The following is an 18,929-nucleotide window of genomic DNA, read 5'->3' on the forward strand; positions in this document are numbered from 1 at the left end:
CTCATACTCCCCGTATCCAGCACACTCCTCCCTCCTAATATTATTCATATCTACTCCCCCTTGCTCTGAACTCCGCCTTGACCACTAGAATTTCTCGACTATTTTCACTTTAAAGTTGTAATCAATGATGAGGCTGTTTTATTTGTAACTTTTACAGTAGTTGGTTATGTAATGTTAGTACTTGTACTATTTGATAACCATTATGACTGTTTTGGACAAAATAAAAAAAATTGACGTAGGTATGTAATGTCGCAGCGTTCGCTTTGTTTGCGTGAAATATTACGTACATCTATCTTTATAACTAAAGATTTAATCCCATGCATTGGTGATTGCAATAAGGGTGAATCAGCTAGCAGTGATTTATTTGGCTTCGGCACCCTCCATGGCATATGATAACATCCCGTGGAAAGGCAGCTCAAACTGGGGAGAACCCGCGGCTCATTTCATCACGAAGAAGTGATTTAGTCCCGAGTTCATTCAGCTGCTCGCCGTCCCACGTCCTAGCCAGCCGCCTGTCGGTATCCAAGCCAACGCTATTGACTCACTCCCCACCGCGCCTTCTCCCTCCCTCCCGCTTTTCCTCCCGTCCACCCCCGTCAAACCATCGGTTATTTTCCCACCCCCTCCAAACTTCTCCCTCTCATCCCCGCCCTCCCTCCAAGATCCATCTCTCCGCCACTCCTCTCTCGTAAACGCCCACTTTCCCCTCTCCCGCTCTATCAAAGGCGCAAGGTCAAAGCCACCAATGGGAGCCTTCCGTCAACTTAAAGAAGTGAGCCAATGTTGGATGGGGTGAGGGAGCTCACACACAACCACATATTCACGCACTTACCCACACCAACGCGCGAAACCGCGCTCGCCGCGACTCTTTTTTTTCCCTTGTATTTAATGATCCTATATATATGTCGACAATGCCGACTGCAGCCGGTAGACTGAGTTTCACGTCCCAAGAGAACGGATCTCTCTCTCTCCGTCCAGCTGACCCTCAGAGCCTCATCCCGGAGTCGCACCGCTTGTGATACCACCGTATTCTAAGGAGAACGAAGGAAGTTTCAGTGCTCGCCCTGAGGATTAGGAGAAAGTGAGGAGAGTTGTCCTGGAGATACATTCACGAGACCTGAACGACAGGAGCACCATTGGAATCTTATTGGTAAGTCCACGGACTTTTGACGCTGCCACAAAGCGGCTTTAACGTCCATCCCATCAAGCATGTAAGACCGTGACGTCTCGGTTTTTGCCTTTCTGATGCACCTAAACTTATTCGTTCTCTGCGTGTATAGAGCTTTGAAATCAGTGCCTGTTAAATGATGGGATGCCCGCATTTTTTCCCACCACTGCGGTAAAATGCGAGTGACTTTTATCTATAAGATATTTGTTTACTCACATGCTCTTCGAAAGGATATCCAGTTTTCAGAAAGAACGTTTATCGCTCGTGCGTTCGGAATGTAAACCGCGATGCTTTTCCAATCTGTGATGTGAAAAATCTGTTGAAAAGTGTTACTTCAGAGAGACGTATCCGTCTTCAAATTTATTGTATCCTTATTCTTTTGATATACTTAATACTAAGTCATTTAATAGCTCATCCTTCGCTTAATAATACATAGATATTGTTCTTCCATTCCAAACACGCGATGTTAAATTTCCGATGACGATAGTCGAAGTCTTGACGGTTTAAATTTTATAATTCATTTGTTGACACTTGTTAATAATTATTCTTTAGAATAAATAAGTAATTGAACCGATGCATATCCGATATAGAATTAAACAAAATAGCATACCTAATATTACTGACATCGAGGAAAAAATACCTACCGCAAATTACATTGATAGTTTAGATTAAAATGATAATTTGAAATTGACTACCTTCTGCTTTAATAGTCAATAGAATAAACCCTTTTTCCCAGGGTTAAGTCGTGATCAAAACAAAAGAGAACGATAGACGCGCACGATTCAAACGACTCAAAAATCAGTACATAACACCATACATGGCTTGTATGAAAGGAATCGGGAAAAGTTTCGGAAAAATAAATTTATTTTGGAAATAGGTACAATGCCTCAAAATTCTTCATAGGGCACCACTTGAGCGTCGACACACTTTTGCTAGCGGCTTTTCCACGACTCAAAGGCTCCCTAATAAGCGGATTTCGGAAGTTCAAAAGGTACACGTGCAAGCTTTTTTGACGGCCCTTAGGGTCCTATGGTGGTGCCCTTTGAGGAAGGATTTAACTTTGGGGAATAGGAATAGTCTGCTGGTGCCAAGTCGGGACTGTAAGGGGATTGGGGAATCGTCGCGATGACGTTGCAGAAGGTCTTCGCAAGCAGACACTCGACTTTGCTCTTGGTCGTCCGTCAAGACATTTGGGACAAGTTTAGTGCAGATCTTTCCCATCGCCAAATTTTAAGTGATAGTGGTGTGCACTGTCATTTTATAAAAGCCAATAAGATCTGCAAGCATGCGCACACTTAACCGACGGTCTGAATTTCGCCCTTTACACACACACCAGGAAACATTTTTACCGATACTTTTTATACAAACCTCGTAGCTTCAAAATGTCATATATATTGGTGAAATTACGCTCACTATCACGTGTCTCTAATGACACTTGAATTTGCTTTAAAAATTGCATTTGAGTGCAATGGGAAGTATATTTATGCATGCTTAATGCCGAAAGTATAAATTTAAAAAGTATTTAGAACAGTAAAAAAATGTTTCCAATAATATGTTACAATTCAAGTGATTTAGATGAAAAAACCCTTTACACGCAGTGCAGTTACAACTTTAAACAGATATCGCAAGAAATGGATAGAACATTCGCATGAGACGTAATTTTGTACGCAAGAAACCTATTCTGACGACAAATTTCTTTGGTAAATTTCAAATAATTAATTACATTTACAAGTGAAATAAACATTAAAGTACAGATACCCCATTACATTTGATTTCAACTCATCATAAAGTTGATAAAAATTAAATGATGATGAGCCATGCAATATATAAATGTTTGTTAATTAGCATTCACTCAGATGTGAAATTACTGTGCAAAATACTCCTAATCATGCTACTTTTATTTAAAAATAATGTATTCTATTAAATCTTCACCTTAAATGCCTCATAATTATTATCGTTAGCTAGAGAAAATGATTCCTCAAGTAATGCACCGAAGTACTTTGTAGGGAGTAACGCGTACTAATGTAAATTAGTACACTAATTCGTGGTAAGTAGCCGTAAACAATCATTTTGGGTTCAGTATTGCCACTGCAAATATGCAGGGTTTACTAACCATGCTACGAAGTGGAGTAGTAAGCGAAACCATGTACCTTTATTTCATGTATAGACCTCCCCGGAAATTTAGCTTGAAGGAGAATAGCATTGTTTTGTGTCCAGCACAACGGTAGACCGAGCAATAGTTCCAATTTTTGGTCTAATTGAACCCAAATACCTTTATTTTTGTGGATTATTCTCCCTCAATATTATTCTCAGAATTAAAATATTTTTTAATTCATTAATTCATTACTTTATACTGATTCTTTGTATATATTCATGATTTTAAGCTCTTCATAATGCCCTTTGCCCTTAAATACGCTTTCAAATATCGATACATTTAAGTTGTTACTTTACTTCACTGAATATAGCAGGACTTCCTCGGTTATCGAAATTCTGTATAAATCAGGTATTTCAAAATGGCAATCACAGTAGATTCATTGAGTCTCGTAGATTGCACATCATATCAAAACCACTCGATATATTCTGGTTCCGTATAATTGCCTAGGACAGATGGGCAAACCGAATACGGTGGACTATTCAGCGCTTACTGCGATCAAATATTCCTAAAATAAACAGCAAGGGGTGTGACTTCTTTTATCCGTTGCCACGATGTCCGCCTCGAAAAAGATATTAGTTTCATCACTGTTTACTCTGGGATAGAAACTCTGTTTGCTCCCACTGAACTAATTCTTCGACACCATTTCGTGAACGTGACGAGGCTTTCGTGAGTTCCTCATATCCGCTCTTGTAATGCGATCATCGTTTCTTCTGAGCAAGCAAACGTGAATCCTTCGGACAGGATAAATCCGTGGTTTATTCCCTTGCGCAATCCTACCTTGACACAATAACTTTGCCTTCGTAGATAATGACGATTTTTACGTAATTTTATTAAACGATATTAACAGCCCACATTTGATAAATTGATTATTATGTTAACTAAGGTGATTGCTTAAATAAGTTAACTTCTGGATTTTACCAGAAGAAGGCTAGAACCGAATCACAATTTGACGGTAACTTGCTTTGGCCGGTTTAAAGTTCTTTTTGTCTCTGCAAAGTTATTGAAACCCGAACTCATCTATTCTTGCAGTTAATTCTCATTTTTATGGTTTTTGTAGAACTACCGTTACTTCATGGGTGTCATGGGTTCGGCATATTCCTTACCATGGAGATGGAGTGGTGCCGTCTATAGATTTTATAAAATAAGTGGTCAAAATGACCAAAAACACTAAAAATCTAATTGTGAACGACGGTTTATAATTTATTCGCACGAAATATAATAAGTGGTGGACATAATAAGAAAACCCGATACTTACCATTGTTGTGGTTCAAAGATGACGCTAATGAGTATATTCTTAAATAGTTAACTAAGAAAAACTAAATGGCTCTCCAGGAAAATCCGTACGACATAAAAAAAAGTTTCCAGATTTTTAACTATCTTGGCTGAAATTTAATTAGTTTATACTCTCTTAATCTTGTTTGATTTAAATTTCATGCTAGATTATTAGATTTTTTAGTCATCTTGCCCTCAAAAAACCTACCACAAGTACACACGTTTTATTCGGGTAAGGTCAAATATTGTTTAGAGGAAGCCGAATCATGTATTTCTGTTGAATCCCTGGAGTGGATTTTTTTTAATGAAGATAATACTTTCTCCCACATCACGTATGAAGAAAGTAAAGCTGAAAATAAGTTGTTAACAATTCAGCTCTCTGGGGAATTATGATAATGCTCGACTGTAAAATAATAAAATAAATTCATGATTGCCTTTTTTGACAATTAAATGCTATTTTTAGGCCATTTGAATTCTCTTCCCTTTGAGTAAACGAGCGTGAAATTTTCGTAAATAATCCATTTGAATTCCATGATCAATTTCACACTAAAATACCACTAACGCTTATGGAGGCAGTGGTTCCGTTCAGCCTCAGTAAAATGGGGATCCATTTTCCACGTTATCTATCCAAGTGATGGACGACTACCTCTGCATATATTTTGCTTCCTACTAAACAATGTTTATCTTTAAAAAAATTATTTTCAACTGGGACAAAAAGCAATATAATTGTTCATCCAATTATTTTTAATCTTTCTAGGGTGAAAACTATTCTTCCTCCATGGTAGGAGGCTCTAAACGGAAAGGATATCTTGGATAAGGACAGGACGAATTTTTTTTTAAATCTTCCAGGCAGAGCTCGAACATATGACAGATAAAGGTTGAGTTTAAGTGCCTGAGATCATTCTGAAGATTCGAGCTCATATTTTAGTTTTCGTATGGCTATTATTTTTTAGCAAAACAGATTGAGAAACTGCATGTCGCTAATTTGGAGTATTTTCATTAATAGTCTTTCATTCAAAATTAATCACGAATATTTTTCACAATATGAGTGCCTTATGTTTTATATTACATCAAAAGAAAGCTTACTTTGAATTATATCCATTAGAAATAGGTCCCCTTTTTAACATGACCATTCATAGGCTATAATACATGAGGATGTACAATCCCAAATCACGAAAAATCTTAGATAAACCATTTCGTATGTAATTATGAGACACTATCGGGAGGATTGATTCAAAAAAATCTCGAGTATTCCGATCCTCGATAGAAATGACGTCGTTCTGACGTCAAAGCTATAGAAAATCCCCGGGCACAAAAAAGAGTTTGGGAACAAAATAAATTTTCATTCGTCATGGTCTGACGTCAAACCTACGTCATTGCCGAGACTTGAAAATTTTTGGCTCTAGCCGGTTCTAATTTCACGAAATGTTCTACTGTCACGGAATTTTCACACCAAGGATAAACTTTAATCGTTTCGTTCTCATATTTTTCAGGGGGAAAAGTCCCGATATCTATTCTTTCCTTCATTTCTCTGTTTTTCATTTCCGACATCCTATCGAGAAACATGTCCAACTACTAATAACCGATTCAAGTGTGACTCCTCCTAGAGCCCGTTTCTCAATGCTAAAAGTCGAATAACGAGCCCTAGGAAAACAACTTTCTATGCAACATAGAACATTCAAATCGGCATTTTGTCCAATGTATGCGAGGTTTAAGTGCTGCGCTATTTATTACCTACAGTTGACTCAGTATGTGCAAATAATCAGGATTTGTAAGCTGTATTGTAGATTGAAAAAACAAGATCCTGTCCGTTTCAACAACATCATTTAATATGACGGTATCAGGATCATATTTTAGCTTAGTCTCGAAATCGCCGTTTCTCGTCGAAATTACGTAGATAATGCGTCACAACCATCCTTCAACAGGCAAAAATTTGGGTTCCAACTGGTTTTTAAGTCATATGTCTAGGAAATGTGCCATAGGTGATATTAGTTTAGATATATTGAATCGCTATCAATTTAATTAATTTTTCTTGAAAAAATACGATGAGTAAAATTAATATTAATATACATAGTATATAGAAAATACTATTATTAAAAATTGAAAATGCGTTTTACTTCACGAATGTCATTTAATCATCGAATCATACTTTTTTAATGATCATCCAGACCGTTTGCGATTGCCGTAATACTTTTCACCTGATCTCGACGTTTTGTAATGAATTGGTGACCTTTTTTAGATGAGAAGCAGAGAAAATTATTCAGATGGATTTACATGCTGGATGCTTATTCTCCATCAAATATCGAATCCAGGCAAGGTGGCATTGTTCTTTGTCCTTTGAATTGCTTATGCCAACGATATGACTTAAGTGTCTCAGTTATTTATTTTTTCTACCTCAAACATGCGTATCACCTCGCATTACCATTTTCATCCTCTAAACTGCTTATCACGCGCGGTCCTTTAACAGTAAAAATTCATTAGTCGGTCCCATACCAAAGTGATGATAGATTTAAAATAGGATAACATTCATGTTTACTTTTAGTTGAATAACTCCCTCAGGAGAGGACTCTGAGTAGCATACAATTATCAAAGAAATCTACGATCACTTCTGTTCCTCAGGAATGGGTATAGTTAAAAGAGGACTACATTGCGTCGTATTCTCAGTGAAAGATAGGGTCGAAGGATGTAAACGGCAGAACAGTGTGAAGATGACCAAGGTGTTTATCTATTCTTCTTTCTATAGCGTTAAATAATTCGTACGTTATGCGAGAGTGGGTGGCCGAGGGACGGGGCCGAAAGTTTTCGGAACCTAGTTCGCCTACTCCCGACGACGTCCTTGCTATCACGCTTCTGGGTCAGGCGCGGAGTCCGGAAGAGCTGTCAATGCCAAAATTATTGCGAATTCTTCGGCCCGACGGTGAAGCCCACGCAAAATTCATTCTCTTCCTTTGAGGGGGGACTTGCGGTCAGGGATCAGGGATAGCTAGTAGGTGCGACCAGCCCCTCGTACTTCCTGTTTCATTCTAATATCATTCCCGAAGGTTCTTCCTCTTAGTCGAATCCCATCTCCGTTGCGAAAAAAAGAATTCGAGGAAAAAGCCTACCCAGAGCTTAATGACCCCACGCGAAACACCGTCCGAAGGTTGTCTCAACGCGTGAGAATAGTATCTCACTACCCGCTAAGACCCGGGGTGTGTGAAAATCACACGTTCAGGGTGTGAGGGAGACCGCTCTTTCCCATGTGCCCCCTGCGCGGTTTCTGCATCTACATAAAGCCCCGCAAGCCATTACAAGGGCATGTAGTGTTCGTGACTGGGGATCAGTCTTTTGGGTATAAATATCTTCTACGAAAGTCTCACGGATGTGGATAGTAATTCAAACGAAGGAGCGAGATAGCGTTTGCAAACAAAATTATGGATGGACACATCAAAAAAAGGGCGACCACACTTGTCCCGAAATTTTCGGTGGCAAAACCACATTCCTCTGCGGATAGTAGGATGGTTTCTCTAAATCTCAACCAATTGATTTATTAATATTTCTCCCATTGATCCCAAACATTTTTTTTGTGGTTTCCAATGTGATCACGCTAAAATGAAGTGACTAACGAACGACATACTGACGAGCTGAACACATTTAGCGACACACACTCTTTTACTTACATTTTCAAAAAATATTTCTACATTCCCGTCTCATGCAACTTTGAAGACTTACGGCATATTCTTCTGGTGTGTATACCCCTTGAAAGTTTTGATATAAATACAATATCAAAATATTTGATCAGTTCTTAGTTTCAGAGTACCAAATCGTGTCCAGATGAAATCACACGCCTGGAGCAAGTTAAAAGTTTGCGAGGCAGTCCAGAGGGTCTAGGGTCCGATCATTTGGTCAAAAGGCCCGGGTTTTGCTCCGAGCCATGCCGGTGAATGCACTCCGTTATTTCCCTGCTGCGTGATTGTCAGGATATCTCACTGAATAGTCGCGTGCGGTAGAGAGAAAGGGACTTGGTGCGCTAATGGATCTTCTTCCGCGCCGTATAGTATATGTTCACGACGCGATTATCCTCTTTCAAACAGTTCCGATGATTCTGATGATGGAAGGCTCAAGAGCTGGGTTACGAAATGATAAATTTGAAGAACAGGGTAGAACGGGTAATGTAACAGGGTGGCCGCATATTTAATTGAGTTCCATTCCTGATTATCTCGAAGAACGTGCCATCCTTCTTTTCGGTTTTTCTCCAGTGTGTTCGTACAATCGAGAATACGAGTATAGCTCATATTATTGGTCGATTAGCCTGTGTTATGCGTATGATAACTTCATCTATTCGCATGCCACTGTTATCACCGAAGTCAGTTCGAAACAATAGTTTTGGTTTTTGCCAGGGCCTGACGCTTTACTATGCAATATGAAATCACTCTCAAAGCACAAGTAACTCATTATTACCAACTTGATAACTGAACACACCCTACTCTCCATATATGTATTTTGCAAAATTCGCGAAGGCATTCTTACAAAAATTTTCACACGAATGGAAATCAAACTCACTTTCCAGGATGACTCAAATTGTAAAAACAATTGCAAATCATTTTTGTTTGAAACTTAAAATTATATAAGAATCAAAGTTTATTTTGGGATAACTAAAAACTAAAGTTACCATTCTGCACATCTGAAGACACTTTTTTTAAAAACCTAAACCAAATCAAAAATTTCCGAATTTTCCTTATTTCCTGATTCTTTCGACTCATTGGCAACGATAACGCATGAAGAAACAGGAGCTGCATCACGCGCTTAGTGTTCTTGATCCCGCCCCTGGACCGAAAATCTGTAAGCGTGCGTATCGTGTGGCTAAGTTGGTTGCGCCGCTGCCTCACCTCTCACAAATCCTTTGGGTTTACTGGATGAAAGGCCTGAGGTCGCGGACTTTCCAGCATAATATAAAGATAAAAATTCCAATCGCTTGGCCATTAGACGTTAGGACAACTGCAAACGACACGGGAAATGCACAATGGAACATAAATATCCAAGCTCCCTGTTACAATGATCAAGTTGCATAATGGGTGATTTTGAGGGCAGTTGATAAACGGCTCAGTGTTTCCACCAATTCCCAACAGATTCAAAGGGAAAAAATATTAAAATGGCACTCATACCATGATCTTCTTGAACTTATGTCACCGTCCTTTTTGGCGTTTCATTTAATTTAGATTGCTTCAGACTAAACGATCATGTCATAGACGTTGCGAAAACTAATAAAACCGGGAAGTAGGGGCTTTCCAGTCAGCTAGACATATTTGAATAACGAAGCCTCATTAAAGATTTTATTTTATATTCATTATTTCTTAAAACCATATGACGTTTTTGATAGCATTATTGGACATCATTAGTAATCTATTCAGGGACTGAATTTTGCTCTCCTCTCTGTAGTGTCCGCTAGCTTTTTAATTTTTCATAACCTTTCCTATTATCGACTTCATAGTGTTGTCAACCGATTACTTTATTTCATTAAAACTCCTTCTTAGAATTTCGATGCGTCTATTTCATCTTCATCATCCTTCAACGACCGAAATATGCATTTAGATATTTCCTCATTTCGTATTTAGATAAAAACTCCTCGCTGCTAATTTGAAAAGAAATGAGTGTTTTCGCATCCGAGGGTAATTTCAAAGATTTGATATAAAATATTCGAACATCATTAAATAGCGGTTCGAATTTAACCTAACATTAAATGACTAAAAACTGCAATCATAAAAACATATACCTACTATCGCGTACTTATCGGTGTTACCAATCCAAAAACATGTAGAACTAAAATGAGGTTAAATTTTTCATTTGTTACGTGGACTTAATTTCTCATGTTCGCCCTCAAAAGTTGTTTTTAGCTGAGGTAGTCATTAAATAAATTACGAGAAAAACGACCGACATTCGCTGTCATAAAATGGAAGTAGTCATATGTCTTAGAGTCTACCCTCAGTGGGTATTTATTATTTCTTGAGATGAGGTCAAACAACAATTAAGGGTATCAAAATGCTAGAAGTGGTAAACGGTGGGTGATATTTTATATTTCCCAAATTTGTAATGTTCTGGTTTCAACCGGTAAAAAAGGAGCTAAAGATGCCCTCTCTATTGCAATAAAAGTGCAATTTTTATCATTTTAATATAAAAGTGTCATACCCGCCCTTTTATATTGTGAGTATTAAGGCCAGCATATTTTATGTGCAAATTCCAAGTAATTCTTCCAAAAGAACGTACATGCACTATATAACGAGGCTTTTTATGATATTAAGAGAATAGAATGAAGCAATAAATTGTTTAGCATAATTTTGCTAACAGAACGTACCATCAAGCACTGGGACATAAATGAATAACAAACAGGTTCCAATAGTTAAGCAATACCAATAGGGAAATAGACAAACTTGAGTCTTCCTGCGGAGAACGTTCTCAACAAACAGAGAGATGAGAAAAATCATCTCAAAGTAATGAGAGAAGTTAAGGGGAGGTGATGAACAGCGAAGATAATACAAATATAAGCTAAATAGTTATTATTACAATTATTTGCACTTGATTTTACTTTAAATATATAGTAAATAAGTAATAATCTGGTAGATCTTTATCGCAAATAAGTTCAGGTGAAATAAGGCTGATTTATGGTATGACCAGGGATTTAGTCCAACTGGGTAAACACGAAAAAGTTGATGAAATCAAAAAAAACATTCAAAAAGGACGCATTCCATTCCGCCCATCTCGAAAAAGCATTCCCATTTACGCAGCCGGCAGCGCGAACGAAATCGTGAGCCTATCTGACGCAATCGTGTTCCGCCCGAAGGGCACCTTCCAATCGGACGGTTGTTTCATTGTTTTCGAGCGGCGGAGCTCTCTCGTTCCTCCCCTCAAGGAAAGAAACGCAGAGGAGAAGAAGCACCCCCAGGTGGCAAAAAATTCGCACGGTGCCTTTTACCACGGGAAGCATTCCCCGTCTCTCCCTCCTCCTGGTACGCTGGCGATACTCACTCACCGAAGAGTTCAACGACACGCACTCCGCAGAGTGCCTTTGGGCCACAGTAAAATGCAGGGAATCTTATTTAAACTAAAAAATATACGATTTTTAAGATACAAAAATTCATGAGTGGATATGAAAGAGTCGAGGGTATCGAGAGATTTTAGGTGCATTCTCTACTCGGCCGTCTTCTAGGAATCCGGGAATTTGTCAAACCCACCCGTAGCAAAACTTGCTGGCTATCACGACTGCATTTGATGTAATGAATACTCTTGGAAGTTCACCTCTAGTTTGACCTGTCCGACACGAAGGTGTGAGGGTCACATTTATGAGGACATTCAAGTACATCCATGCGCGAGCAAGGAAATTTACATTCGACGCTGCACTTAGAATTATTGAGAAACTCGGAATCAAGGTCAGTACACTTTTGTGGCTTGCTGATTAGGTTAGGATAGGAGATAGTAGGGCGCCAAGCCGAGTATTTCGTTAAGTCATCATTGTAAACGAATGATAACCTAGAGCTACAAATAATGATAACCCATTTGCTATTGCATAATCGACACAGTGGTCATAAAATTTGAAACAAATGAGCAAATTGACTCGGTTAATTCAAATGCAATCATTTAACTGTTTATTAAAACATTCGACAGGGCGTGGTAGTCTAGTGAGTAGAGCGTAGAACTACTAGCCGAAGTGCTTCCGGTTCAAAACCAGGGCGATCCCCTGAACATTTCCTTCTAAACTCAGAGCACTACGATTCTCTGGTTACTACAACTCTGATTGCTAGAACCTTGTTGCAAGTCGAATGGTGGTACTGATTATCTGGTCCTCTTATCCTTAGAGTCAATTTCACGCGGCTTAGTGCAGGGTGGTATCCACTCCCGTCTCTCAAAAGTATACTTTGTTCTGTTGCGGTCTTATGGGCATCGTGTAAGTAACAAACAAAAGAGGCGTACTATGCTAACAATTAGAAATTTCATCGTTACATTTTTTAAAATTTCTAACCATATCAAAATGTCTATGATTGAAATACGTTCTCAACCCCTTTGTCGTAGATTTAAAAGACTGCATCTACAAATTAATTTTCACTTATTACAAATTTTTCAACGGGACAAAAATTCAAGCATGAGAACGCAAAATTATGGTGCCGATTCTAAGGAAGAAATATTGCTACCACAGGTTATTTCAGCGAAAAAAGTGCACGTTTTTAATCTACTTAACCAATTAAATAAACCAATTTCAGGGAAATTCGGTTATTGTTTCAGTCATCCCTTCTATGTAATCATGAACAGCTATTGCTATGTATGTGCTCTCTTAGCCACAGTGATATACACTTCTCTAGGCTCCGTATCTGTCGAGAATCTCTTTAGAGCTGATGTCTATAGGAATATGTTTGGAATATCAGTTGAGGAGACGAACTGACTGCGAACTATTGGTGATTTATCTATTGTTTCGTGAGGAGTTCTTCCTCGTCGTCACTATGAAGCATGCCATTCTGACCGCCCTAACGTTTCTCTTCCGCAGTCGCCGTCGTGAGCAAACGGGAGACACGAGAAGGAATCCCAAGGAAGATGTATCCGAATCCTTTCGACCGGAAGCACTCGACCATCAGGCAGGTCATTGACAGGATCCTGTTCCCGGACTCGCGCGGTCACGCGAAGAAGGGCGGATGGGTCACGTCCTCGCCGCTGACGCCGCCGGCCGGGGGCGCTTGGGGACCCGGCAGCCGGAGCCCATCCAAGGGCGGCGGCAGAAAAATATCGCCCGGGAAGTGAGCCCGGGGCGCGGGACCGGCGACGTCCCGGCCCTACTGGGCGACCGCCGGGGACACACGGACAAAAGAGCCCTGAGGCGATGCGGTCATGGACTTCCTCGTGAAGGTGAGCAACTAGCCTTGGGAGAATGGGCAAAAGTCTTACGTTTCAAACTACGGTCAAAATTCCGCACGACGCCAAAGTCGGAGTAATGTATACATATTAGTATACGTATACGACTCTTCGTATACGACTATATCGTATTAGTATACGACTTACACGTCGGCCCCGGTATGCGGCGGGGTAAGGTCCTCGCATGCCAACCCAAAAGTCATAGGTTCGATTCCCACTTTGTGTGGTGGGTTTTCCTCACCCAGGGCATGGATGTTTTTAATTATCCTCAATGTTTTGTTTAAAGGTTAGGTGGAAGAAGGGACTATGTAATCTCAATCACTTCCCAATAAAGATGGTATATAAATATATAAATAATCTGGTATGCTCGCATGCAAAACTGCCAATGAATTTTCTACCGTAATACTAAGTCAGTATAAGTATTGAATTTACCTGCTTATGTCGCATACTAGTATGTGCCAATAATTTTGTGAACACGGCCCATTACTACATGCCTGCCTACCGCTATACAGGAATGTATGTTTGGGATTTTCTGAAACAGTTTCACATGCTTTCCCCATTTATAATCCAGTAACTCCGCTTCACAGTTCGTGCCAAAAGGTTTCAAATCCCTCTTACAGAAACCCATCGTGAACATTTTCAAATTCTGGGTAAAACGAAACCAAAACTTCGCAGTTTTATTTCATTCTAAAAACTCTTAAGCGGCAGGCTTCTCAACCGAGGTCCATTTGGACGTGGAGATCCAGGAAAGGTGCGAAATTCAGTCCCCTTTTTAAATTGACGATTTGAAAATTATGAAAGATGCTCACTTAATTGTTTGAAGATTGAAAATTATATATTAACTGATTCTCTACATTTATATATTCCACCAAAGTATTAAGAACAGAAGATTTCACACTAAATTTAATACTAATGAGAATCTTTTAAATAACGTCTCTTTACCACCAATTTTAGCAACTATTTGTTTCCTCTAATTGTGAATACTCATTCAGGATATATCGTAACCGTCAAGCGATCTGACCACAGTTGGAGGCCACGTGTGCGTTCATATTTTATCTGATGCTGTTCAATTATGCCAACCCAGGTGAATTCCAGCCATTTACAGAATTTTTTCCCAGTATTAACTAATATATCCAAAATTATTTTTGAAATTACTGCAACGTGAATGAATTAACAACTTTAATTAGATAATAATTTAGCATTTTCCGAAATTCTATGATGTATTAAGTCACATTTCACCCAACCCTCAAATGACAACTTAACCAGCCAGAAGAATCAAAGTAGATGTTTATACCTATTTCTTTAATTAATATTTATTTAAAGGGTATGATTAAGTTTAATTAAAACATTTGGTATCAATTATACAATACTACTTTAAATTATAAATTGATGGGTAATGGCATAAATAGAAGTGAACTATTTACTATTTGAAATCTGTTTCATTGATATCTAATCGATCGCGATATAAATCATAAAATGCTCTCGCAGACAACTTACTGAGAGCAATCGATTTGATGGCTGACTCAGAAAAACGGTTTGGGATTTTCCATTCCCGGCATCCGTTCTGAAAAAACCTTACACATTCTTTCAAAGTGAAAACACACGCTGATTTTTCATTATATCTGAAGCGCGAATGTTTCTAGCAGTATATCTAATAATAGAATCAATAGCAACTCATGCGAAACACTACAGTAAGATGCGGATTTCTGCAAAAGCAAATAATGAAGAAGTCATTTCATCGTGCCACTTATTTATTCTTGCTCAAATATTTTAAAGATAAATCTAGTTTAAAACATCTTATTTATGCCAGGCGAAGGAATACGTTTACCTTTCAATTAGGGATTCGGATTGCTGAAGACATCGGGTAGTAGGGCTATGCGGCTACCCCGTACGAATCAAATTTTTGAAAATTTTGGCACTGAAAATAGTTGATCAACCTATTTAGTTGACGATTAAGGAATATATTCAGGCAATATCCCGAGTTTGTCAAATAAATTCACCACGTGACCTATTTTCCAGTAATATCAACCACATCTTCAAAAATATAAAAGATAACCCATGGGAAACAATATTGTAATTCCCAAGTCTCACGAAAGGCTTCATGAGCAAACTGGTTAGTGTACTTGGTCAAGAGACCTGGTCGATTTTCAAACCGTCTAAATCGGGCTACTTCAGTCAAGAAGTTTTCATCTGCATCTATATATCACCTTGCAAATCACCACAAGGGAATGTGATGGGGGTCTTATAACACCAACATTGAAAATAAAAATAATGATTTCATAAATATAACATATGTTCCACATACTTAAACACACATCCACTTATGTACATACATTCCCGCCTACACCATGCAATAATGTGCACGTTCGAATTTACTTTTTGAATTTCTAAATCAGGAGTATTAACGTGCAAGTACGACTGTTATGTTTATGTATCGTGCTTAGGAAGAACGGTCACTTGAATAAACATTTAGAGACCAGTGAACTTTTGAAATACCAGTACGCAAATGTAAAAAAAAACAATTTTGATAGTAAGGACAACGAAAATTCGAACTCAAAGATGAGGGAAAGTTACTGTGAGAAGTACAAAAATAGCAGAGAAAGTGGGCAAAGTAAACAGTGAAAGGATTTGTGATATTGAATGCCGTGACCGAAGGGAGAACGTGTGTCAATGGGGTGGGGAATTGACTTTTTCGACAGCATCGAAGAAGGCAGAAGCTACGAAGGAATGAATGAAGAAGTAATTGTTGGGCAAATAAGGGGAAGTTCTCCTGCCAAGGAGACGTAATCAATCGTTAGGGTTTTTCCAAAACCAACCCTTTATTAAGTAGAATACCTTGAATTTATAGCAAGAGACAAACTTAAGAGAGACTCAAGAGACAAGGACTGTAATTGTTTATTTTTACCTCCTACATGGAACTCCCCGGATTTTTCAATGCAAGGAATGATGGAAATAAGAAAAATTACGTAACTTCGTGCGTAATCCCCATGCGTATAACTCATTCGTCGAATACACAAGGTCACTAGTCGTTGGAGGGGGATGAATAAACAATCATACGGCACGAATGAAAACAGCATGAATAGCAGACTCTAGATCACTTCTCCCGCCCCATTGCTCCGCTTCCGTGGGAGTTTCCCCGCCCATATTAAATGGCGTGCCATAAGGTTCAAAGTCCTTCGGCAGCAGTTGATTGTACAAAGCAAACGTTCCGTCACTTTCCTCCTGCCCGTCTGACCGGTTATCTCCTCTTGACCTTCGCGTGGGACAACTCGTAAGTCTTGTTCTTTCTTCCCTGTTTTTGTAATCCTTCATGGTCGGAAAAATTCCAGGCGCGGATCACTCGGTAATCCTTACCATTCGATAATACCAAATAATTCTAAAATACCAGTTGTCCTTATTTTCGGACTAATTTCAGTTAACGATCCTCCACTCTACACACTTACGTGATGACCGACTGTTGGAAGGCTTGCATAGGTTTCTAAGGTTGCTTGAGTCGGTTCTCCACCAATTTGTTATACTTTCAGGTGGTTTTTGGGAACAAAATCGACTTTCTCCGGATTCTGTGTTGGATATTAGATATTTAGTTTCCCCCACAATGCAGGAAAGATGCATACTTTCATTGGAGAACTTTTTGTCGTCCCCCTCTGTCCACTTAATCACTTAATGCATATATAAATAAATTGATATATATATATATATATATATATATATATATATATATATATATATATATATATATATATTTGTTATCATACCCATATAGCTGCTTCAACTTAAATATTAGTAAAAAAAAGTTCGGTTTTAGGTAGTCTAGAAGAAAAAATTGTGTCGAAATTAGCGTAACGAAAAATTGACATTTGCTGCATGTTTGAAAATTATGATTTCTGGACTGTCTACGGCAACTACGTACTTCTACTTTTCGCGATAATTCTCTTTTGTTTGCCCTACATTATTTCTTTCCGCATTTATTCTTAACTTTTGATTGCCTTCGTTCTGTCTAAAAAATACCTACATTCTCCTTCCCTGTAGATCTGCTTGCACAATATTCTCCACTTTAAAGCGTCCTTCAACACGCCAACAACTTTCAATCTTTTCTCCGACTCACTTTTCTCCCTTTTCGAATTTAATTATTTTAGATAGAATAAAATGAACATTTAGCAATGAATGACTCCTGTCGTAAGGCCTCATTCAGCGAGGATAGAGTTTTCGTATTCCACACTTGTCTTTACCTCTTGGCGTCCCTGATCAATTATTCCTCCTCGATGAAAATTTCATGTTTTCCTCTCGATCCAATTCGCAGATGGAGCGTTCTGGGGCGGCCGCCATCGCATCATGACCCTCAAACCCACACGCGCCCACTGAGTGGTAAACGAGAGCTCGAAGCTGCTGGAATCAGCTTCGCTAGTCAGCGTCTGGTGTTCTACAAATTTGACCCCGAGAGCGGCGATGACCCCGCCGCGCCGGCCGTCGTTCTCGCTCCACGCGAGCGAGGACACGAGGTATCCTCGGCGACCTGCCGGGAGCGCCCATTCCTTAATTCGGATCCCACGCCACCGCATCCAAGCTTCAGGCCTAATTTAATTTAATCAATGTTCCTATTTTGTATGCACATGTCTGTCTAAGGGATAGACAGAAGATCATCCTGTAAATAATCATTTTCCTTCACCTTAAGGATTTCATTTTTTAAATAAAAGTTTAAAAGATTCATTTGCTTTTCTTTTTTTTTGACCTACGATATTGATCCTTCTTTTCATTGATTCGTTTTCATCCAACTTATAAAAGCAGCCAAAATTCCCATTCCTTTAAATCAAAACAAGGCTTACCAATTAGTAGTACAAGACTCCGTTTGGGGGAAATATTTTATTGAAATAAACCTGAAAAACGTAATACTAAGAAAGCAGTTTTAACTTCATGGACTCGTACTGGTCGCTGTCGGACGGAAACTCCGCTATTTTTCTCACGAGTAATATCGCAGCGAGTATTAAAATACATGCATAGATAAAGATAAAACACGCCTGGATACATTTTATAAGGTATGTAACTTGAACATAAAATTAAACCACTTGGCTTTTCCACATAAAAAACTTTTATTTATGACCCAGGTTTCGTTATGGTATTACATCATCAGGTATACCATAACGAAACCTAGGTCGTAAATAGAAGTTTTTTATGTGGGAAAGCCAGTTGGTTTAATTTTAAGTTCAATATGAAGAATTTCCACCAAGAGACACAAGAAACTGTTTTAGGTATTCAACTATTTTGAAGCGAGAGATATTTTTTCAAAGGTAAGGTAAAGGTATTAATATTATTTCCAAAGTACTTCCAATAAAAACGGACGAACATATGCCATGGTATATTTTTTTTAACACGAAGATTGCGAGGTCAAGAATATAAACCAGATTGACTTCCCGTTTGTTGCAATTCTATTAGGTTGCGGATGACAACTCAATGCACATACAG

At 38.7% G+C, this 18,929-nt stretch overlaps 1 long non-coding RNA gene across 1 annotated transcript; it reads left to right on the plus strand.

Annotated features, from left to right (window-relative positions):
* Positions 1-916: 916 nt before the first annotated feature.
* On the plus strand, positions 917-18,176 carry LOC139701017 (uncharacterized). The gene is made up of 3 exons (XR_011703912.1): positions 917-1,150; positions 13,108-13,463; positions 17,770-18,176. It is a non-coding gene; the product is annotated as an uncharacterized lncRNA (long non-coding RNA).
* The last annotated feature ends 753 nt before the right edge of the window (positions 18,177-18,929 follow it).

The sequence above is a fragment of the Hetaerina americana genome, unplaced genomic scaffold (genome assembly GCF_022747635.1).
Source record: "Hetaerina americana unplaced genomic scaffold, ioHetAmer1.1.p SCAF_11, whole genome shotgun sequence".
Lineage (NCBI taxonomy): Eukaryota > Metazoa > Arthropoda > Insecta > Odonata > Calopterygidae > Hetaerina > Hetaerina americana.